The sequence below is a fragment of the Moschus berezovskii genome, chromosome 8, assembly GCF_049115385.1.
Source record: "Moschus berezovskii isolate FMDL1 chromosome 8, NW_MosBer_1.0, whole genome shotgun sequence".
Classification (NCBI taxonomy): Eukaryota; Metazoa; Chordata; class Mammalia; order Artiodactyla; family Moschidae; genus Moschus; species Moschus berezovskii.
The window spans coordinates 90,150,303-90,175,548 of record NC_142467.1 but is presented as its reverse complement, the minus strand read 5'-3'; the positions used below and the strand labels follow the sequence as shown (position 1 = coordinate 90,175,548).

Below are 25,246 nucleotides of genomic sequence, written 5' to 3'. Positions count from 1 at the left end.
AAAAAGATACGTAAAAGTATCATCTGTAACCATCATTCATAACAAAGACGACAGTATGATGTAATTACTGAATTCTGAGTTTAAACAGAACATTCTACGTCTCATCATTAAACACTGATGCTATTTTGATGGTTATTACTTAGATTATAGCCAACTGCCCTTTCCTGCTGGAGTGAATCTGTCAGCAAGTGGTACAGGGGAGGTTTAGTTCTAGTCCAGTCACTGATTGCTGGTCTCTTCTGGCTGTAAATTACAAACAGCCACCCTAGTTGTGCTTACCATCTCCCCCTCATTTCTAACACCCACATCCCAGCAGCTTCTCAGGACTTCAGCTACAGGTTGCAGCAGTCCTTGCTCCAATACGCCCTCCACCACACTAGGGACACTTCCTCACCCTGCTGCTGTGTTCAACTGAACCATCCAAGATTTTTCAAGAGATGAAGGTTATTTTAAATTAGACCCAAGTCTTCCATGACTCCTAGATTCTGTGATCGACTGAAAGAGGCCACGGGCACAGCTGGCTCAGTGTCCTAATGCCAACTCGGTGTATCCCCATCATCTTCCCTTTCAACAGAATACTCCTGAAAACACCACCTGCATCAAAACTAAGGCAAGTAATAAACTTGGGGAACTAGGTCAGGTTGCCTTTGACCATGGTATTTTATGTCTCCATCCCCTGAAATGTTGCTATGCATGTGATAAATCCTAAAAACTTATCCAAGTGACAGCTCTTCAGGGTTAGAATGTGATTTTCTATAAAACCACAAAAGTGGCATGTTCATACATTAACTTTAGAGCTAAAATAGATATTATTTTACTGTCCTCTACTTTTATTGCCAAAGAATCCCAAAAGAAGTCTCAGAGTTCAACAGTGACTCTGGACCATCTCCAGGTTCATTGATTTTCCCTTCCAGTATTCTGTATGGCATATGGGGATCCCTCTCTAGCTGAACACAAATTTTGCTACAGTGTACGTTAAGTTTCTTCTATTATTTCTTTGATACTTCTCCTTATGTTCTTCCTTTGCAGTTTCTACAGCTTCTGTTATGTGGCCATCTGAATGTGCTTGTGTGCCTAAGGAGGGTGGGGGTGAGAGGAAGGGAGACAGTGTGTGTAAGTTTCCTAGTTTCATCAGTTATTTGCTTCCTTTGTATAGTTTCACTGTATTAGAAAATAACTCCACTTCATCCTCTTTAGGAATCCATATGTGTTCTTGTAGGCCAGAGAGTAAATATTTTAAGCCTGCAGGCCACACAGCCTGTCAAAGTTTTGACCCCACTCTCCTATCATCATAGGTAAGGAGCTATATAGTCAATGAAAGTGAGAATAGCAATGTTCCATTTAACTTTTCAGCACAAAAAAGGGTGGCTCGCAAGTTCTGGTTTAGTGACCTTAGCCGTAGATCAGAAATTTTTTTCAGTCGTAGATATGTAATTATTTTATCCATTATAATTTTGGGGGGAAGTTCTTTTGCAGTTATTTTCTAATCTGAGACTTTGTATTACATGATTTCCTTTTTTCTCTCAAAAAAGGCTGATTGAATAAATTATAGTCTGTAACAACAGGTATTATAGTCTATAACAACCTTAGAGCCAACTCACTGGAAAAGAACCTGATGCTAGAAAGATTGAGGGCAGGAGAAGGGGTGACAGGGTAAGATGGTTGGATGACATCATCAACTCAATGGACATGAGTTTGATCAGAGGAGATGGTAACAGGGAAGCCTGATATGCTGCAGTCCACGGGGTCGCAAAGAGTCAGACACAACTAAACAACAATAACACCTAGGAGTAAAATATTCATTCCTTTACTTCTCCAAATTTAATTACTTCAAGCCCCTTTTTAAAGGGTTAAGATTCAATCCATCCTTGGGGCCCTGTCCTCCAGGGCTATACAAAGACTTCAGGTTAAAAGGCCTGGCAGCGAGCCAAGGAAGGGTCTCAATCCTTTGTCTATGTTCTTCAATCTTCTATTTCTTAGCAAAACATACCAACTTCCTGCGATCTTTATACAGTGCTGCTTAAGGAGCCTCACAGACTCCCTGCCCCGACCACAGATCTGTCACCTATAGCCATCCTTCGATGTGGGAGGCCAAGTGCCACCAACGCAGTCTCTTCCACCGTATCCTATTTTTCCCCTGGACTCTGAGTTTGTCTATTTCTATCCACCAAATTCGACAAAGTTCCCCTCACTATTCTCAATCTGAGACGTGACAGCACAAGTCCCTAAATGATCCTTGAGAAGCAGTGCTGCCTTCTCTTTTCTAGGATTAAGGAAGGGAAAAGACAATGCAAATGCTAGTTTTGTGCCTATTTTTTTCTCGATAATATACTGCTACATTTCCATTAAACTTGTCTTATTAGAAAACTATGTTTCTCCAAGCACATCCAAATGCATCTGCACCAGAACAGGACACGAATTTTCTTGACACCTGATCAGGACAAACTGTTGGGGTTTCTTCCCCAGGATGCCCCTTGACTGACAGGTAAAGGAGGCAGCTTCCAGGTTCTTGGCACACTCCAGACATAAGCAGAAAAGGGAAAATGTCTACAGATAAGACAATGGTCAGCAGTTATATCCCCTGGACTCATGCGTCTGAAGGACTGCGGACTTTGTGCAGACCAGCCTGAAGGGCCACAGCTCCCAAGCAGAGGGTGCCACCTGGCTCAGCCAGAGGGCCCGCTAAAGCAGGCAATGGACTGGCCTGCTTCAGAGAATAAGATCTTCTAACACTTCCATATCATTCTTGCCCCATGAATACACGAAACTTCTAACTGTTCTGAATCCACATCATCTCCTTCACAAGGGTGTGTCTGGGGCTTAGCAGGTGGCTACACCGGGCCCATGAATCCACATTACGTGAGTTATTCCAACAGCCGAATTATTCCAAGAAGATGCAGGAAGACAGGAATCACCATGGTGCACTAAGGCCACCAGCTATGTCACCCAGAAATGTCTCCTGAAAGATCAGTCTGCTTCTGAAGCAGGTGTAGTGCTATGCACTCATAACACAACAGGCATGCGGAATGAGAGGGGATGTTCAGGAGACAACTGGCCTGATTCAAAGGGCAGGAAGACAGCAGCCTGCTTGAATCACAGATGTTATGCTGGGTGACTGATTCATAATCTGAACATAATCACTGCTTTTCAACTTGAACTTTATGGAGCTGGGCATCACGCTTTTCTTTTAGACTTTAATTCATGACATCTAGTCTAACCTTGATTTTAGGGTAAAAAGCAGAAGTTTCAGTCCTCCCTTCTTTAAGGCTAGAAGGAGCACAGCTTGTTAAGCAGGGAACTGAGATGATCAGAATGGTTCTGAAAGGCTACTCCATGATAGCTGCAATGGAAAGCACGGTGGAGGGCCCCCAAAGAAAAGTTATTATAATGATGCTGGTTACAGATTACTTAATTTCAACCAACAGTAGCAGAAATGGAAAGTTCAGATTGAAGCTAAAATCAAAAACATTTAGTTGTTGACTGGATTTGAGAACTAGGGAAAGGTAAAAATTATGAAAGATGCACAGATTTCAGATCTGAATACAGGGTATATGATTTACTGGATTAGATAATACTGGGAGAGCCTTGCTGGAAGAGTCATACTGGAAGAAGATGAAAGATTCCACTTAAGTCACACTGAATTTGGGACTTCCCCAGTGGTCCAGTGGCTAAGACTCCGCACTCCCAATGCAGAGGGCCTGGGTTCCATCCCTGGTCAGGGAACTAGAGTCCCCATGCCACAATCAAAAACTGCGCACGCTGCAATGGAGACGGACAAGCCCGCGTGCCGCAACTAAGACCAAGGCAGCTAAACAAACAAAAGACACACCGAATCTGAGACATCTATGAGACATTCAAGGGAGGCCTATCAAATGATATTCAGCCTCACGTTCAAGTGAGCTGAACACACAGATACAGGATTCTGAAAGGGCTGAACTAGAGGCCGAGACTCACCGAACAAAGAGGCCTGACTACGGAGACTTCCTAGGAGACACGTGCACAGAAAGCACTCTCCATAAGGCTGCATGAGGAAAACAAGCCATTAAAGGAAGGCAAAAAGGAACAGCCTAGAAGTCAGGAGCAAAGTCAGATGTGGGTTCTTCCAGTGTTAAGAGGGGATTAGGTGACACGCTGCAAAGGGGGTGGGAGGTCAGGTGAAGAGAAGGGTGTTCCCTGGACTCAGCACGCTGGTGATCCTGTGCCCGCAGTGGCGGGAGCTCCAGACATCAGGGGAGTGAGGGGCTTCCAGGAGACGGGGAAATGAGAACTCCAACACAGCGGACGGCACAGTCTGGCCTCTGAGCGGGGAGGAGGGAGCTGCAGTTCACGGGCGAAGAGGAAACCAGTACAGACTGGATTTTTTCCCTTCAAAATGAGACTTGATTATGCTGAGTTTCTCATGAGACAGATCAGAAAAGAAATGGAAGGTAAAGAAAAATGAAGGGTTATCAATATTATAAGTCCTCCAGAGAAGGTAGGAAGGACGGGATCCAGACCCGGGCTGAGGTGTTCTTCAGACTTCAGTTACTACTTTCTGAGTCAAAAACCTAGATTCCGAGTACAACTAAGTACTTTAAGATACAAAACTGAAATATTTTTCAGGCACAAGTCAGACACGTGAAGAACAGCCCACTTTTCTGGTGTGCTCTGCTGAGAGCACAGGGCAGACACAAGAATTAAACCGTGGGCAAACAAGGGGAATTCCAGAGTCAGGCTTCTGCAGAGAAAAACAGGAAACGCTGTACTTCACTCAGTACGTGCTAACTGTTGTCAGCAGCAGAGTCACAGTTTTTCCTGGAAACATACTTTATTCTTCTTTATTCCTTATAGGGAACTTCACTAAAACTGTCAACCTTCTGCATAATTCCTGCCACCCTTAAAATATTAATTGTTATTCTGCATAAGGCCAAGGAGCAAAGGTTGAAACAAACGAGCAGCTGCCTTACCCTGAAGGGTTAGGGAAGACGTCTCTCCCCATTTAATGTCTGTCAACTACGCTTCACTAAAACTTTTAAGGGCTTCCCTGGTAGCTCAGTTGATAAAAGAATCTGCTTTCAACGCAGGAGACCTGGGTTTGATCTCTAGGTTGGAAAGATCCCTGGAGCTCTTTCCAGCCAGCGCCGAGCGATGGGCATCTCTCAGGACAGCTGGCACAAGCGCCGTAAGAAAAGGGGGCAAGAGAAAGCCCCACCGCAAGCAGCGGACGTGTGCGGGGAGGCAACAAGAAGTACGGGGCCTTGAGGCTGGACGCGGGAAACTTCTCCTGGGGCTTGGAGTGTTGTACACGCAAGACAAGAATAATCGATGTTGTCTATAACGCATCCAACAATGAACTGGTGCGTACCAAGACCCTGGGGAAGAACTGTACTGTGCTTATCGACAGCACACCGTACCAACAGTGGTACGAGTCCCACTATGCACTGCCCCTGGGCTGCAAGAAGGGGGCCAAGCTGACTCCTGAGGAGGAAGAGATTTTAAACAAGAAACGATCAAAGAAAATTCAGAAGAAATACGATGAGAGGAAAAAGAATGCCAAAATCAGCAGTCTTCTAGAGGAGCAGTTCCAGCAGGGCAAGCTTCTTGCATGCATCGCTTCAAGACCAGGCCAGTGTGGCCGAGCAGACAGCTATGTGCTAGGGGGAAAAGAGCTAGAGTTCTATCTAAGGAAGATCAAGGCCCGGAAGGGCAAATAAACCCTCTTCCCTCCTGTCTTAGCTCATCTAATAAAGGTGTTTACTGTTCTAAAAAAGAAAAAAAGAAAAGATCCCCTGGAAAAAGGAATGGCAACCCACTCTAGTACTCTGTCTCTCCTGGAGAATCCCATAGACAGAGAGGCCTGGGGGCTACAGTCCATGGGGTCACAAGAGTCACACACGACTTAGCGACTAAACCACCACTAACAACAACGTTATTTAAATCTCAGCGACTAAATCTTACATACTAAACATTGGTCAATGAAATGTGATATCCAGAATTTGATTTTATTTATCCAGAAGGGGTGGGGGTTCATGGGTCAAACAAGATTCCCCCATCAGTAACAACTGAAGCTGGATACTACACACACGGGTGGGGGGAGGCGCTCTTCTTTCCCTAAAAAGATAATGGTAATTTGTCTCCTCCTAGTCTACAACTTTACATGAAAACGTATGCACTGAGTACCAGCAAAACATGTACTTTCATGTCTGATTTTCATTAGAACATCATCTTATCTGTGCTCTTTCTGAGGCCTTACAATTCTAAAATTCACTATGCACTTCCTGTCTTCCTCCCCCAACTCTAAGAGACATATATATATATATATGTATTTAGGAGATATTCTTGAAGCTTTTAAAAAATACACTGCGGAGCTACCACATCAACATATGGCGAACTGCCGTACCCATTTAGTTTAAAACCCTGCTATCTATATGCATCATTCATGCACTCCCATCACATGTTCCTTCTTTGAAAATTACTAGGCCAATACAAAAGTAAAAATCTGGAATATAAAATTCAGACAAAGGATCGTGCTGAAATGATGTTTCCAAAGGCTCTCTCTGCTTCCCACTTGTCTCTGACGCCCGCTCCATCCCTCTGCTCCTGTGTGCCGTGGGTCTGGTGGCCTTCCCCAGGATGTCCTAGGGTCCCCTGTTCCCTCCTCTGCCATGTCTTCACCTTATTAACTCTATGCTGATGACTCGTGAGTCTACTTTCTCTTCTCTGAGCATTAGACACACATTCAACTGCTTACCGGACACGTCCGTGTGAATGTTGACAGGATACTCAAATTTCCTATGTTCACAAAGTGTGAAGTGTTAGTCACTTCAGTCGTGTCTGACTCTGTGACCCATGGACTGTAGCCCACAAGGCTTCTCTGTTCATGGGATTCTCCAGGCAAGAATCCGGGAGTGGGTTGCCATGCCCTTCGGCAGGGGATGTGTCCAAGGATCGAACCTGGGTCTCCTGCGTTAGCAGGCAGATTCTCTGCAGTCTGAGTGACCAGGGAATCCCACTTTGTGGTGGTGGTTTAGTCACTAGGTCGTGTCCCAATTCTTGTGCCACCACGGACTGCAGCCAGCAAGGCTCCTCTGTCTGTGGGACCCCCCAGGCAAGAACGCTGGAGCGGGCCGCCATCTCCTTCTCCTGTGTCCACCAGTGAACGTGCAACCTTACTTCTGGGGCCTGGTCCTCCCTTTCATGCCCCACTTGGGTGAACAACACTCCTAGCGCTGCTTCAAGCCAGAGCTGAGGGCTCTCCCTCTCTCCTCCCTCCTCACAATCACATCGCGGCACATCCGGTGGATTCGATCCTATCCTACTCTTATCCTCTCCAGTCCCAGGGCACCGCCACAGCCCTACTTCAGCCCCCACCGCCTTCCACCGACATCACTGGAGTCGCCTCCTAACTAATTTGCTAGAGCTTCCCAGCCTTCCTTCCCTGATACTCTCTGCCCTGTACTTAGATCTACCTTTCCAAAGTACAAAACTGATGTCACTCACTACTTTAAAATCCCTCAATGGCCTTCCAAAACTTGCAGGCTAAATTCCAAATCTCAAAGCCTATGAAATCCTGTTTCTCTCTCCAGCCTCATCTTTTAATGTTTTCTTGCATTCTAAGCTTTGGTCTGCTACTCCAGGTTCCTTAAATATGCTATGATCAAACTTTCTCACTTCTCTGTCGCGACCTGAAGGATCCTTCCTACTGCTCCCTGGTTGACTCGGTCCCGTCTCCATACCCTTGTTCTGAGGGTCCATGCTCCTCCTTTCTGTACACACAGAACCCTGTGTTCACCTCTGCCAAAGGAAAATTTGCATCTTACACCAAATTTAAAATGTCCACTGGATGGCACAAGTGCTCCTCACGAAGAGGGCATATAAAACGTCAGCCCACCAAGCGCCAGTGCCATACACAGCACACAGCAACTCACCAACACACGTTTTCTGAATGAATACTTTTATGAATATATAAACATCACAGTCACATGGTTTTTCAGGCCTAACTTTTCAAACATGTTTGGCGTAATATAAATGTCCCACCTCCCTCACGTTTCTATGTGCATGCGTGCGTGGTAAGTCACTTTGGTCGTGTCCAATTCTTTGCAACCCCACAGACAGTAGCCTGCCAGGGTCCTCTGTCCATGGGATTCTCCAGACAAGAATACTGGGGTGGGGGCGGCGGGGCAGCAGCACGATGGGCCCCATGGCGGCTGCGCCGGAGCCCGGGGAGCCCGGCAAGGGGAAGCCCTTTAAACTCCTAGGAATTTTAGATGTTGAAAACATTCCCTGTGCATGGGATTCAATATTATATGGTTCATTAGGATCTGTTGTGGCTGGCCTTGGACATTTTTTGTTAACTAGCAGAATTAGAAGATCATGTGAAGTTGGAGTAGGAGGATTTATCATGGTGACTTTAGGATGCTGGTTCCACTGTAGGTATAATTATGCAAAGCTAAGAATCCAGGAAAGACTTGCCAGAGAAGGAATTAAAAACAAGATTTTATATGAAAGTACCCACCTTGATCCTGCAAGAAAACAAACCAATGGCGGCAGCAGCAGCAATTGAGCAGTCCTGAACACAGAAAACCCAGACACAATTCACTTCATTGTGAACAAAGCTGACAGAAAACATTTTATGTACCATAAGACAGCTTTCAATCAAGTAAATGAAGTATGTGTAAGTTGTAAAAAAAAAAAAAAAAGAATACTGGGGTGGGTTGCCATGCCCTCCTCCAGGGGAGCTTCCCGACTCAGGGATCGGACCTGCTTCTCTTACAGCTCCTGCACTGGCAGGTGGATTCTTTACCATTAGAGCCACCTGGGAAGCACATATTGATCAAATATAGCTTCCAGGAAGTGATTAATCACTTAAAAGTTCCTCTAAGACTTTTCTCTGGATAGCTTCATGTACAAACACATGCCACTGAGGAGCAGTTTAAGGCCAGGTTCCAGAGGCAACAGGAAGCCTAAGGTAAAGGCACAGGTGGAACAGCCACAGGTCCTTCAAGAAACGCACATGAAATATGAAGGAAGAACACAGAGCCTGCCATAGCAGGGGAAAAAGGCTCACACTTTCAGGCTGTAAGATAGCAATCTCTTACGCCAATGTGGACTAAGTATTTGGAAGGCTAAAAGCCAAAGATATACTATTGACTTAACTTTATGATCTGGTGAAAGTTGAGAGAGAAGTATAACCAAATCCCCTACCTGTGAATATATCAAGTAGCCCATGGTTCCCAGACTGTGTCGAGCAGTCGGCAAACATCCAGGGGCCCCAGGGGATATCTTCAATGTGAGAGAAGCACACGATACTTAATATATATACAACGCTGTGTGAACTAGTCCAAGATAACTCAAAATTCCAATCTTAGAGCACACATTTTTTACAATGACATATATTTGCAAAGCACAGTTGCTCAGCAGCTGCTGTGCAACAAGTCCAGAACTGTACACAAGTAGGTATGGAACTGGAGAACGCACTGGTAGTGTTCCGTCTGCTCCCAGAGTTTGAAGAGCTGCATAAAGCCGCACACGCACACACGTAAGTAATCATGGTTATTTGGGAAAGAAAGAAAATTTATTTTCTTCCTATGTATAACTTTTTCAAATGACAGCTCAGTTTTTAGAACATAAATACTGAGTTATTTAGACCAAACCTAATAAATAAATCTGTGAGGTATTTCTCTTGGCCTGAGAACACCATGAAAAAATTACTGAAGTGTTAAGGGAAACAAAAACAAAAGTTTGGGAGCCTCTGAAATAAGTTAATCTTTTGAAATACCAACAGTGTCGCTAGGCACTGGGCATTTCTAAAACAAACAGTAACTTTTCCTATGATGCCACTGACAGTACAGGACTGTACACGATCCCCTAAGTACACGAGCTGCTTTCACACTACAGCCTGTTATCCATCCAGTTTATACGACAGGGGGAGAAAATGACTAACGAAAACTACACGAAAGCTAGAACACAAAAACAGATTTAATTTTTTTATAGTAAAGGAAAAGGATTTTACTAGTGGGTCTCACTCAAAAGTGAAAACAACAGTTATGACTGTAACATCAACAAACTGTGTGGAAAGCCCTCTCCCAAAACCCTTCCGTGTGGCACTGCCTATTCACTGCTTAAGACTCAGCTCAAACATGACCTTCTGAGATGGGGCTGCTGGGCGTTCCTTGGTCTAAGCATTTAGAGCACAAGGCTCATTATTTCGATTTTAACACTTAAAAATACTGCTTACAATTTATCTGCCCACAGCTGGACTTTCCTACCATGCTAAGAGTTCTTCTTTGACCACAGCTGTGCCTGACACATTGGACAATGGCTGCTGAATAAAAGGATTTTAAAGAAACAATGTCAGCTCAGTTCTCTAAAAACTGTTTGTCTTATCCAATAGTATGACCAAATATTTCTCAAGGACCTACCACATATGGAAGATGTTAAAAAAAAAAAAAATGAAAATTCTAGTGGATTTAATATTTCCACACAAGAAAATTACTCGTCTGTTTTACTGGGCTTTTCTCTTTTGCATCACAATAATGCTATCTCCCAAAGAGTAGCTGCATCGTCATTACTGTTTCAGATTTTATACTGGCTGTTAATAGGAAAGCAAGCTTTACTGTGCATCAGAGTCACTGTGGGGGTTTGTTAGAACACAGGCTGCTGACCTCCCCTTGCAGAATTTCAGATTCACCAAGTCTGGGGCAGGTCCAGGAATGCTAACAGTGACATTGATGACTCTATAGTTTAGAAATACTGACTCTGAAGATTTACAGCTGAATATTTTAAAACAATGGGCAATTCTATATTACTATATGCCAGGCATATTTCTAAGCACCTTAAATACAGGAACTCATCTGATAATACCTTGAAAAGCAGTATGCTATGTTTTAACACTCCCTTCAAATCCAAGAGACTCTGGCAAACTCTCACTTGGAATCTCCTGCCCAGTGCTCATGTTCCCACCTTAGATTCACATTTGTTAACCTCTTGAACTCTTAAACACTATTTTAAAGTTTGTGTGTGTGGTTTTAAATTATTTGGAAAGCCATTAGGTTGAATGGTTTTTCTCATTAAAAATAACAACCTAGCCACCAAAGAATGTGTTTTAATCCATCAGTTCAGTTGCTCAGTCGTCTCTGGCTCTCTGCGACCCCATGAATCACAGCACGCCAGGCCTCCCTGTCCATCACCAACTCCCGGAGTTCACTCAAACTCATGTCCATCGAGTCGGTGATGCCATCCAGCCATCTCATTCTCTGTCATCCCCTTCTCCTCCTGCCCCCAACCTTTCCCAGCATCAGAGTCTTTTCCAGTGAGTCAACTCGTCGCATGAGGTGGCCAAAGTATTGGAGTTTCAGCTTTAGCATCAGTCCTTCCAATGAACACCCAGGACTGATCTCCTTTAGAATGGACTGGTTGGATGTCCTTGCAGTCCAAGGGACTCTCAAGAGTCTTCTCCAGCACCACAGTTCAAAACCATCAATTCTTCGGTGATCAGCTTTCTTCACAGTCCAACTCTCACATCCATACATCAAAAAGAAGAGCCTGTTCACTGTAGCAAACAAAGCAACACTTCTTACCCGCGAACTCCACAGGGCGCAGTGCACAGGCAGCAGTCAACAAGCCAATCTCCCTCCCGAGTCTTAACCTAGGAGAGGTCTATCTGCATACTTTAAAAGCGGCTACCTGAGGGTCAAGCTTCTAATTTAGCACACACAGACAGACTAAGATACTGCTCAGAAACGAGGCCAGTGGGCACCATCTCCACAGTTTTCTTCTTGCCTGTTCCAGGTCCCTGAGTGTCTCCAGGGGACGCACTGTTTGATTGCCTGGCTTTGGTGGCAGCTGGGCTCCAGGTCGTGGGTCCCGGAACATGAAAGCGATCAACTAATTCTTTCCTAGCTATCACCGCGTCTCAGTGCACAGGGAACAGACAAATACCTAGCTCCCAGCTCTTCTGTGAAAGGGGTCTACTTGCGCAGTTCAGAAGATGCTGCCTGAGGGTCTGACTTCCAGTCAGCCTGCATCCGGGTGACTGCAAGGTGCTGACCGAGATCCTCCCCTCTGAACACTGATAGGTTCTGGCACACCCTCGACAACAAAGAATGTGGCTTTGGACAATCACTAGGTTTGAGAGCCAACCAAGAACTTGGACGAGGCTGAAGATAACGTTCAACTCCTGCACACGGCCAGTGGCTCACACCTGAAGAGGTAGTGCACAGAAGAAACAGGAAAATGAAGAAACAGGTCCCGAACAAAGAGCAAACTAAACCCGAGAAGCAGACCTTCACACGATGGAGATAAGCGGCTGACCTGATAGTGAGTTCAAAGTGAAAGTCATAAAGATGCTGACCGACACCACGAGGGCAATACCGGAAGAGTGAGAATGTTGACGGCAACACAAAGTGTACGTTCCAGACAGAGATCACGGAGCTGAAAGAGCGCAATCGCTAAACGGAAAACCTCAACACAAGGTGCGACAAAAGACAAGCTCATGTGAAAGAAGGGATCAGCAAACCCAAAGACAGGGCAGCGGAATTTGACAGGAGAAAAAAATAAGGAAAAAAAAGATAAGACAGATTAATGAACCAGAGACAACATCTAGCAGACCAACATGTATGTTAATATGGTGCCGGAAGAAGACAGAGAGTCAAGGGCAGAAAGCTTATAGGAAGAAATACTGGCTGAAAAATCCGCAACCTTGGTGAGAGAGACAGATATCCAGATGCAGGAAACCCAGAGAGTTGCAAATAAATGAATATAAAAAGACCCACACTGAGATACATTACAATTAAACTGCCAAACCTTCAGCATACAGATACACACACAAGGAGCAAGAACCCCCCCCCAAAAAAAATTATTTTTAAAAAGCAACTTGTTACATATAAAGTAATCCTCCATCCCTTATAGAAATGTTGGAGAATCGACTGGGAAGGTATATTCTAGATGCTAAAAGAAAAAAACAACTGTTAACCAAGACTATTCTACCAGCAAGCCTGTCCTTCAGAAGTGGAAGAGACAAAAGAATTTTCCAGACAAGCAAAGGTTGCAGAAATTCATCATCACTAGAACAGACAAAAAGAAGTTACAGGGAGTTGTTAAAGCTGAAACCAAAGGATGATAGCGACTAATAGAAAAGCATATTAATGCGTAATTATCACTGATATAGGTAAATACACAATTAACGATGGTGGATAAACCAATAATTTATACTTACAAATACTTATAAATCTAGTATAAACATTAGAAGACAAGTAATAAAAAGAACTAGAACTATCACAATTTCTAAAACATTATGCAAAATAAAAAATATATAAATCATGACATCAAAAGCATAAAGTGGGAAGAATAAAAATATTAAGCTTTAGGATTCATTCACTCTAAAGTTGTCACCTGCTTAAAACAGACGTGATAAACGTAAGATATCTTATATAAGCCTCATCATAACCACAAACAAAAACAAAACCCTACAATGGATATACACAAGAGAGAGAGAATGAATCCATAGCACAGAACTAAAAAAAAAAAAAAATCAAATCACAAAGGAAGAGAAATAGAAGAAACAACATAAAACCAGAAAACAACAAAATGGTAATACCAAGTTCATGCCTATAATTACTTTAAAAGTAAATGAACTAAACATTCCTGTCAAAAGATGTGGAGTAGCTGAATAAAATAGAAACCACAAGACTCAGCTATATACTAACGACAAGAGCACTTCAGCTCTTCAGCTTTAAGGATACAGACTGAAAGCGGGAAGATAGAAAAAGGTATTCTGTTCAAATAAAAGCCAAAAGAAAGCAGGGATAGCTATGCTTACATCAAACCAAACAAGTAAGACTATAATAACAGACAAAGAAGGTCACTAAAGGAGTCAATCCAACAAGAGGATACAATACTTGTAAATATTTATGCACCAAAAATGGAAGCACCTAACATATATAAGGAGTTCATGATCTGAGCCACAGTCAGCTCCTGGTCTTGTTTTTTCTGACTGTATAGAGCTTCTCCATCTTTGGCTGCAAAGAATATAATCAATCTGATTTCGGTGTTGGCCATCTGGTGATGTCCATGTGTAGAGTCTTCTCTTGTGTTGTTGGAAGAGGGTGTTTGCTATGACCAGTGCGTTCTCTTTGCAAAACTCTATTAGCCTTTGCCCTGCTTCATTCCGTGCTCCAAGGCCAAATCTGCCTGTTACTCCAGGTGTTTCTTGACTTCCTACTTTTGCATTCCAGTCCCCTATAATGAAAAGGACATCTTTTTTGGGTGTTAGTTATAAAAGTTCTTGTAGGTCTTCAAAGAACCGTTCAACTTCGGCTTCTTCAGCATTACTGGTTGGGGCACAGGCTTGGATTACTGTAATATTGAATGGTTTGCCTTGGAAACGAACAGAAATCATTCTGTCATTTTTGAGATTGCATCCAAGTACTGCATTTTGGACTCTTTTGCTGACTATGATGGCTACTCCATTTCTTCTAAGGGATTCCTGCCCACAGTACTAGATATAATGGTCATCTGAGTTAAATTCACCCATTCCAGTCCATCTTAGTTCACTGATTCTTAGAATGTCGATGTTCACTCTTGCCATCTCCTGTTTGACCACTTCCAATTTGCCTTGATTCATGGACATAACAGTCCAGGTTCCTATGCAATATTGCTCTTTACAGCATTGGACCTTGCTTCTATCACCAATCACATCCACAACTTGGTATTGTTTTTGCTTTGGCTCCATCCCTTCATTCTTTCTGGAGTTATTTCTCCACTGATCTCCAGTAGCATACTGGGCACCTACTGACCTGGGGAATTCCTCATTCAGTATCCTATCATTTTGCCTTTTGATACTGTTCATGGGGTTCTCAAGGCAAGTATACTGAAGTGGTCTGCCACTCCCTTCTCCAGTGGACCACATTCTGTCAGATCTGATAGAGTGCCTGATGAGCTATGGACGGAGGTTCATGACATTGTACAGGAGAAAGGGATCAAGACCATCCCCATGGAAAAGAAATGCAAAAAAGCAAAATAGCTGTCTGGGGAGGCCTTACAAATAGCTGTGAAAAGAGAAGTGAAAAGCAAATGAGAAAAGGGAAGATGTAAGCATGTGAATACAGAGTTTCAAAGAATAGCAAGGAGAGATAAGAAAGCCTTCCTCAGCGATCAATGCAAAGAAATAGAGGAAAACAACAGAATAGGAAAGACTAGAGATGTCTTCAAGAAAATTAGAGATACCAAGGGAACATTTCACGCAAAGATGAGCTCGATAAAGGACAGAAAAGGTACAGACCTAACAGAAGCACAAGATATTAAGAAGAGGTGGCAAGAATACACAGAAGAACTGTACAAAAAAGATCTTCACGATGATGATAATCACGATGGTGTGATCACTCACTTGGAGCCAGACATCTTGGAATATGAAGTCAAGTGGGCCTTAGAAAGCATCACTATGAACAAAGGTACTGTAGGTGATGGAATTCCAGTTGAGCTATTTCAAATCCTGAAAGATGATGCTGTGAAAGTGCTGCACTCCATATGCCAGCAAATTTGGAAAACTCAGCAATGGCCACAGGATTGGAAAAGGTCAGTCTTCATTCCAATCCCAAAGAAAGGCAATGTCAAAGAATGCTCAAACTACCGCACAGTTGCACTCATCTCACACGCTAGTAAAGTCATGCTCAAAATTCTCCAAGCCAGGCTTCAGCAATACGTGAACTGTGAACTTCCAGATGTTCAAGCTGGTTTTAGAAAAGGTAGAGGAACCAGAGATCAAACTGCCAACATCTGCTGGATCATGGAAATAGCAAGAGAGTTCCAGTAAAACATCTATTTCTGCTTTATTGACTTTGTCAAAGCCTTTGACAGTGTGGATCACAATAAACTGTGGAAAATTCTGAAAGAGATGGGAATACCAGACCACCTGACCTGCCTCTTGAGAAACCTGTACGCAGGTCAGGAAGCAACAGTTAGAACTGGACATGGAACAAAACACTGGTTCCAAATACGAAAAGGAGTACGTCAAGGCTGTATATTGTCACCCTGCTTATTTAACTTATATGCAGAGTACATCATGAGGAACGCTGAGCTGGAAGAAGCACAAGCTGGAATCAAGATTGCCGGGAGAAATATCAATAGCCTCAGATATGCAGATGACACCACCCTTATGGCAGAAAGTGAAGAGGAACTCAAAAGCCTCTTGAGGAAAGTGAAAGAGGAGAGCGAAAAAGTTGGCTTAAAGCTCAACATTCAGAAAACTAAGATCATGGCATCTGGTCCTATCACTTCATGGGAAATAGATGGGGAAACAGTGGAAACAGTGTCAGACTTTATTCTTTTGGGCTCCAAAATCACTGTGGATGCTGATTGCAGCCATGAAATTAAAAGACGCTTACTCCTTGGAAGGGAAGTTATGACCAATCTAGATAGCATAATAAAAAGCAGAGACATTACTTTGCCAGCAAAGGTCCATTTAGTCAAGGCTATGATTTTTCCAGTGGTCATGTATGGATGTGAGAGTTGGACTTTATACAGAAGGCTAAGGACCGAAGAATTAATGCTTTTGAACTGTGGTGCTGGAGAAGACTCTTGAGAGTTCCTTGGACTGCAAGGAGATCCAACCAGTCCATTCTAAAGGAGATCAGTCCTGGGTGTTCATTGGAAGGACTGATGCTAAAGCTGAAGCTCCAATACTCTGGCCACCTCATGCGAAGAGCTGACTCACTGGAAAAGACTCTGATGCTGGGAGGGATTAGGGGCGGGAGGAGAAGGGGACGACAAAGAATGAGATGGCTGGATGGCATCACTGACTCGACGGACATGAGTTTGAGTGAACTCCGGGAGTTGGTGATGGACAGGGAGGCCCGGCGTGCTGTGATTCATGGGGTCACAAGGAGTCGGACACGACTGAGCAACTGAACTGAACTGAACATATATAAAGCTAATATTAACAGACCTGAAGGGAGAAACGGCAATACAATAATAGTAAGAGACTTCAATAATCCACATTCAAATATAGATAGATCATCTAGGTAGAAAATCAACCAGGAAACACTGGGCTTAAATGACCCTTTAGATCCAATGGACTTCACAGACACTTACAGAACACTTCATTCAACAGTAACAGAATACATATTCTTCTCAAGTACACATGGAACAGTCTCCCAGGTCTCCTTCACTGCAGGCGGATTCTTTACCAGCTGAGCCACTTCCTGGTAGGTCAGATGGTAAAGAATCTGCCAGCAATTTAGGAGACCAGGGTTCGATCACCTGGAGAAGGGAATGGCAACCCATTCCAGTATTCTTGCTTGGAGAAGTCCATGGACAGAGGAGCCTGGCGGGCTACAGTCCATGAGGTCTCAAAGAATGGGACACAACTAAGCAACTAACACACACACACACATACCTCAAGTAGTTAGAAAAAGAATAAAGCCCAAAGTTAGTAGAAGAAAGAAAATAAGAGTGGAAATAAATGAAAAATAAAATATAAAGAAAATAGAAAAGATTAGCAAAACAAAGAGCTACTTTTGAAAATAGGAAACTCTTTAAACTTACCAAAAAAATAAAGAATTAAGTTAGAAAAGAGGAGACATTACAACTGAAACCATAGCAATACAAAGAATCAAAAAGATTACTAAGAACAATTACATGCCAAAAAACTGGACAACCCAGAAGAAACTAGTAACTTCCTAGAAACATGCAAATCTACCAAGACTAAAACATGAAGAAATAGAAAATCTAAACAGACTAATAGCAAGTAAGAAGACTGAATCAGTAAACCACCCAACAAACTACAGGACCAGATAATTCAGCAGTGAACTCCATCAAACATTTAAAAAGAATTAATACCAGGACTTCCCTGGTCCCAGTGGTTAAGAATCCACCTTGCAATCCAGGGGGCAGAGGTTTGATCCCTAGTCAGGGAAGTAAGATCCCACATGCTTGGGGCAACTAAGCCCATGTGCCACAACTACTGAGCCCACACACCACATCTAGAGAGTCTGCGTGATGCAACAAAAGATACTGTGTGCTCCAACACAGCCCAAAGAAAATAATAAAAAATAAATAAAAGGAATTAATTAGATATTAATTAGTCTTCCAAAAAAAAAAAAAGAGTATACTTCCAAACTCATTTTACAAGGCCAGCATAATCCTGATAACAGAACCAGAAGACCACTAAGGGAAATAAATTATAAGCCAATAATCCTGATGAAAACAGACGTAAAAGTCTTAAAAAACTGAATCCAATAGTCAAGTGGGATTTATTACAGAGACAGAAGGATAGTTCAACATCTGCAATCACAAAATAAGACATACCACATTAACAAAATGAAGGGTAAAAGTCACATGATCTCAAAGAAGAAAAAGCATTTGGTAAAACTCAGCATCCATTTATGATGGAATACTCTTAAACAAAGCAGGTGTGTAGGGAGAATATACTCGGATGTAAAAAAGACTGTACAGATAAGTCTCATTTCACTCTACTTTGCTTTATTGTACCCTACAGATATCGCACTTTTCACAAATTGAAGTTATGTGGCAACTGGGCATTGACCAAATGCATTGGCACCATTTTTCCAACATCTGTTCACTTTGTGTTTCTGTGTCATATCTTGGCAGTTTTCATAATATATTTTTCCATGATTATGCCTGTAGGTAACAAACCCACAGCTAACATTTACTCAGTGGTGGTAAGCGAGAAGCTTTTCCTCTAAGATGAGAAACAAGACAAAGATGCCCACTCTTAGCATTTTCTTTTAATATAGTATTGAAGATCCTAGGCAGAGAAATTATGCAAGGGGTGGGGGGAAGCCATCCAAACTGAAAAGGAGAAAGTAAACTATCTCTATTTGCAGATGACATGATATTATATACAGAAAACCCTAAAGACTCCACCAAAAAACTGCTGGAACTCATAAGCAAATTATGAACGGGGGAATGGAACAATGGAAAAGATAGTCTCTTTAATAAATGGTGCTGGGAAAACTGAACAGCCACATGCAAAAGAATCCAACTGGACCAATACCTTACACTACATCCAAAACTCTATTCAAGATGGATTAAATACTTGAATGCAAGACCTGAAGCCATAAAACTCTAGAAGAAACCAAGATTAAGTTCCTTGACATCACTCCTAGCAATGATTTTTTGAATTTGGTATCAAAAAATGAAATTTTTGGTATCAATGGAGTTTTATTCAGCCATAAAACAAAAGATGCAAACACTGCCACTCACATTACACTGATGAAACTGCAGGCCATGATGCTAAGTGAAATTAAGTTAGAAAGAAAAAATGAGTACTGTGCAATCTCACTGCTCTCTGAAATCTGAAAAAAAAACTAACAGAGAACAGACGGTGGTGGCCAGAGGCAGGAGGTTAGGCATAGGGGTGGGGCTGGAGGTGGCAGAAATGGGTTAAAGGGGCCAAAAGGTACAAACTCCCGATTGTAAGTTCTGGGGATATAAAGTACAGCATAGTGACTATAGTTAGCAACACTGTCTTGTTATTTGACTGTTGCTAAGACTAAATCTTAAAAGTTGTCATAAAAAGTAAAAAAAATTTATATGAGGTGTTGAGTGTCAACTGAATTTACTGTGGTAAGCATCTCACAATATATTCATATATCAAATCATTATGTTGTACGCTTTAAACAAACGCAAATGTTACATGTTAATTACTTCAATAAAACTGGAATGTGGGGACCTTGTCCTACTTACAGATCGGAAGTAGTGAAATAAACTTTAGCTCCATCACCCTTATATGATCTACTTCTCACCATTTTCATTCCCTACCTCTGGACTCTACCAAGATTTCTACAAACACACCACAAGTGTGAGTCACGGTTTTATTCCAGTAATGACTGGATAAGTCCTAAGCACACCAAGATGATTACAGAGTTCATATATCTATTTACAGGTATCAGTGATGATCTGAGTTACTAAACTCACTATCTCCTATCTGTGTCCACAAACTCCAAGTTCATGCCAAGTCTGATGAACACTGGAGGCAATATATAAAATACATTATCTTATATTCTACAAACAGTAAGCAAAATACATTATAACAGAGAAAGAAAACATAAAAAACCATTAGACATAATAAAGTAACTGTGGGGAAAAGATATTACCATGACTTTAAAATATACAAAAATAAATGATAGAAGATTTTATTAGTTATTAATATTTGATGAGTTGTGATAGAGTGTTCAAAATGACATATAGTGGTTATGATCTGGGGGAGAGGATGAAAACCATGGGAATAAACTGCTTAATATAGGCCTCTACCTTTTGCTCATCATCTTTATATCAAGTTTACTTATAATGGCACAAAAGCCAAAAGATAACTCAAGTGACTGCTTATACAGCTTAGCTGAACTAGATCCTGAAGGTGGACAGAACCAGCGCTGCCTATCGCCTTCTTTTGTTCACTTTGGTGACTGCAGCCATGAAAATAGAAAATGGCTGCCCCTTGGAAGAAAAATTATGACAAACCTAGAACGCATATTAGAAAGCAGAGATACCTCTGCCAACAAAGGTGAGTATAGTCAAAGTTATGGTTTTCCCAGCGGTCATGGATGGATGTGAGATTCGGACCATAAAGAAGGCTGAGCATCAAAGAACTGATGCTTTCAACTTGTGTTGAAAGGTGTTGGAAAAGACTGAGAGTCCTTTGGACAGCAAAGAGATCAAACTAATCATCAAACTAATCAATCCTAAAGGAAAACAACCCTGAGTATTCATATTGAAGCTGAATACTTTGGTCATATGATGTGAAAAGCCAACTCACTGGAAAAGACCCCGATGCTGGGAAAGACTGAAGGCAGGAGAAGGGGACGACAGAGGATAGATAGTAGGATGGCATCATTGACACAATGGACGTGAGTTTGAGCAAACTCTGGGAGACGGTGAAGGACAGGAAAGCTTGGCATGCTGCAGTTCATGGGGTCGCAAAGAGTCGGACACAACTTAGAACCAAACAACAATTCTATCAATGTTTACTTCAGTATTTACTAAAGATAGTCAAGTTTTTGACATTCAAAACTGTTGTTTCTTAAAGTAAAGCTGTTTGTATAATTCTCATATCCTTAGTTTTTAATTTATTTTACTGATTTGGATTAACTTCTCAGTTTACTTTTTACTCCCAAACAATAGCTTAGGGTATTCTAGACCTACAATGATTAAAATTTTTAAATTGTTCTTAAAGGATGTGAAGCAGCTTTAAAACATTTTTGGCTTCCCTTGTGGCTCAGCTGGTAAAGAATCTGCCTGCAATGTGGGAGACCTGCTATCAATCCCTGGGTTGGAAAGGCTACCCACTCCAATGTTCTGGCCTGGCAAACCCCATGGACTGTATAGTTGCAAAGAGTCAGACATGACTGAACGACTTTCACTATAACATTTTACCAGAGTAGTTAATAGATATTCAGACCAACAAAGTAACACTGTATTTCTATCCTGCATAAATAGGCATAAGTCTTTATTGTGAACATACGCCATTTCTTTCTGCCTTCTTTGTTCTGGAGGCAACGACCCACTTCCTTTCTTTGGAAAAATCGCCTCTTCCTGATTCCCACCGTGCGATTCTGATAGGGTGTCAGCCAGAGCAGTCCACACCCATGGCCGTGGTGAGTCCATGGCCGTGGTGAGTGCACATGACACAGTCTGGGCCAGACTCCTCCCCGGGAAGGACCACACAGCGGGGAGACGCCCTTTCCTCCTCAGGGGTGTTAAAATGAGAGGATGAACCTGGAGCTGAGGGCAGCCACGGAAAAAGAACACCCACCTCTCATCAGAAAGTAAGAAGCCAATGTGCAAAGAATCAAGAAAAGAGTTGAGAAGCCCCAGGTCTTGGGGACTCTTTTTAAACAAATGTTTCTTCTTCTTAAACAAATGTTGAAGCAGCCAGATCCAGCTTTCCTGTGGGTAGTCTATGCACTGATAATACTACCGATGGGAGTTTGGTTTCTAAGATCATAACCAAAAACCTCTAATTATTTATGTCAGAATTAGTATTAATCCTTGATAAGTAAGAAAAGTGGAGAGAAGCAAGGAGTAGACTGCAAAGACTGAAGTCTGCAAAGACTGCATCTGCCAAAATTTCAGAAAATAATAAACCTTTTCAGTATGCCGACTTGTACTGTATGAAGACACACTCTGGGAACAATAAATGATAATTCCACTTCTCTGGTTTCCGGAGTGTGTGCACTGCCGGCAGTGGTCCTCAGGTGAAGAGGCTTATGTAAGAGCCAATTCTACAGAAGATGAGAGCCATGTCATCAGTCACCACAGAGAAATCCAAAAACTCAGCTAGGGTTACAAACAGGGACTGAGCCCTAAGTTAAGGTACAGAAAGGCAAGGGATTTCATATTGGAAATATGTATACACAGGTGGGGTGCTGGTAAACACTTAAAATTCAGTCCTAAGGGCAAATGTTTTCATTTGGCCCTTTAGAGTTTAGCAGATAAGTAGTCTTTTCCCACCTAATATAAATTTCAAAGTTGGTAACAGATGAGAAGTTCACAGGAGGCCCCAAAATTTGTTTTTTATAGGGAATCTCAAAGTGAATTTACAGTGACCTTTTCAAGGGCAGAACTGCTAAATGCAAAACTGAAGGAATTAGCTATTCTCATCTCTCAGCGAGAAACCACAAATGAACACAGTGATTTCCTTTTCTCTTCAGAGTTAGTGTCTGGTTTAAGCCACACATTGCAAGTATGAAAACTGAAATACAAAACAGGCTTGAAAACAAGCCTGAAATAGCTTTTCTAAGTACTAATGATATACTTTTCAATCTCAAGAGTGCTGAAGTCTTTACACTAGTTTCTGCTATGACATGTCCACCTGAGACTGTCCTGTACATGTATGCATATGTATATGGGGGGCGAGGCACAAACATTAGAAGAATGATAAAGCCTGCTGCTGCTGCTAAGTCGCTTCAGTCGTGTCCTACTCTGTGCGACCCCATGGACGGCAGCCCACCAGGCTACACCGTCCCTGGGATTCTCCACCACCACATACACAGTTACTCAAAAATAAACACCTTGGTGTTTCAAAAACAGTCATGTAATCCCCCCCAAACATCTATGTAAAAGAGAAAAAGAAAATAAAATGCTTGTATTAACTTTTTGTAAATACTGTTCACAATTAAGTCAAGCAAAGTTCTATCATTACTTTTCTTGTACTATGTCTTGTGAATTTCTTTTTATTTGCTTTACTTCCTATGAAACCAACATATTGCTTCAACACCATCCACACATTTCTTGCAGTATAACTGGTTAAAACGCTAAATGACTAACCCATATAGTCCGAAATTTCACTAAATGGAATGAGTATCTTTCACTCAACTGACCTTTAAAAAGGCCCAAAACGTTTTTTTTTTTAAACTTCAGGGTAATGATCCTGTATTATTACTTTGATAATTTATTCTCAATGACTATTTTCTACTTTGTGAAATTCTGTGGCAGATCTGAACTTTCAGGATCGATCATCTAATTTTCTTAACCTCTCCCTTGTACTTTCCATCTATTTCTTCTTTTATATTTTCTACTTTTTAAAAAAAGATTTATCTTCAAGTCCTTCCACTAGGCTCACTTCAGCTGCATCAATCATTTCCAAACACTATTTCTTCTTCCTCTCGCCCCCTCCCCCTTTCTTTGGAGGCACACTGCTCTTGTTTCATGGGCCTAACATCTTAATCATCTGAGGAATATTGACAGTTTCACTGTAGTTCTTTTCTATTTCCTGTATCATCAATTTCCTCAGTTCTTTCCGTTAATTTCCTTTAGCTTTCCTCATGCCTGAGGATTATTTGAACTGTCCACATGAGGGTTAGTACACGTGGCTCTAGGCATGCTAACTGTTGTGTTCAACAACAGATGAAATAATGGTGAACTGATTTTTCCCTTGGGGAGTCCACAACTACACACATCACTGGGTCTTTTCCATAGAGTCAGTTCTCTAGGGAACAACCTGCTTCAGGCCAGCCTGGGCAGCTCAAACCTAGCTGCAGGGCTTGCAGGAACAAGGCTTTAAGTTAAAGACTCTTGTTTGCTTCTGGTCCGTATCCCTCTCTGCAGACAACTGGGTGTGGCTATGTTCTGTAAATTCCCAGTCTATCACCTGTTTTATTACCTTTCATTCATACTTACTGCTTTCTCTGAATTCTTTTCCTTGTGGAAAAGAATACCATTTTGTATTTTAGACTCCTCTGCTGTTGCTACTGTTTAGTCGCTAAGTCCAACTTTTTATGACCCCGTGGACTGTAGACCACCACACTACTCTGTCCACGGAATTCCCTAGGTAAGAATACAGGAGTGGGTTGCCATTTCCTTTTCCAGAGGATCTTCCTAACCCAGGGATCAGACTTGCATCTCCTGTGTTGGCAGGCAGGTTCTTTACCACTGAGTCACCAAGGAAGCCCTCAGACTCCTTTAATGTCATACAAAGTGCAGTTTCAGGAGGAAGAAGAGCGTATGCAGATGTGTTTGGTCCAATATCCTCTCTGTTACATATCTGGATCTCCCTTCCTGTAACTGAAAACAAAACCGAACCAAAATACTTCTAGAAAGACGCCAATTTTTCAAGCTTTGAAGGTCCCACTCATTTCAGATAGAATGTGCTTGGAAATAACCAATGGAGATTTAAAGCACATCAAAACAAAATCAACCATTACTTAAAATAAGAGCAAATTACAATTCATCAACATCCATAAAAAGAGCACTTGTGGGACTTCCCTGATGGACCAGGGGTTAAGAAGCCGCCTTCCAGTGCAGGGGATGCAGTCCTGATCCCTGGGGTCAGGGAACTAAGAGCCCACATGCCACGGGGCAACAAAGCTCAGTGCAGCACAACTACTGAATCCCAGTTCCTAGAGCCTGCACACCGCAACAAAGACCCCGCGAGCCTCAACCAAGACCCGATGAGGCCAAATAAATAAAGATTAAGAAAAACAGAAGAGCACTTAACTGCAGGCCAGGCACTATGCTAAGTACTTAATCTGCCTGCCAATGCGGGGCTGGAGGAGATAAGCATCCCTGGGTAGGAAAGATTCTCTGGAGAATGGTTTGGCTACCCACTCCAGTATTTCTGCCTACAGAATCCCGTGGACAAGAGGAGACTTGTGGGCTACAGTCCATGGGGTCACAAATTCAACATCTACTTTAATATGTTGAAGTCTATTAGGTATGTGTCAGTATTTCTATTTGCTGAGGTTTAATTAATTTGCTCTTGATTCCATAAGATCATGGCATCTGGTCCCATCACTTCATGGGAAATAGATGG

At 42.2% G+C, this 25,246-nt stretch overlaps 1 protein-coding gene and 2 pseudogenes across 1 annotated transcript in view; 2 read left to right on the top strand and 1 right to left on the bottom strand.

Annotated features, from left to right (window-relative positions):
• The window catches only part of CDC42SE2 (CDC42 small effector 2), a 50,798-nt gene that overhangs the window by 11,422 nt on the left and 14,130 nt on the right, over positions 1-25,246 (bottom strand). The gene's annotated exons all lie outside the window — the stretch shown is intronic.
• On the top strand, positions 5,128-5,724 carry LOC129558998 (small ribosomal subunit protein eS8 pseudogene; annotated as a pseudogene).
• Positions 8,180-8,487, top strand: LOC129558867 (cytochrome c oxidase assembly protein COX20, mitochondrial pseudogene; annotated as a pseudogene).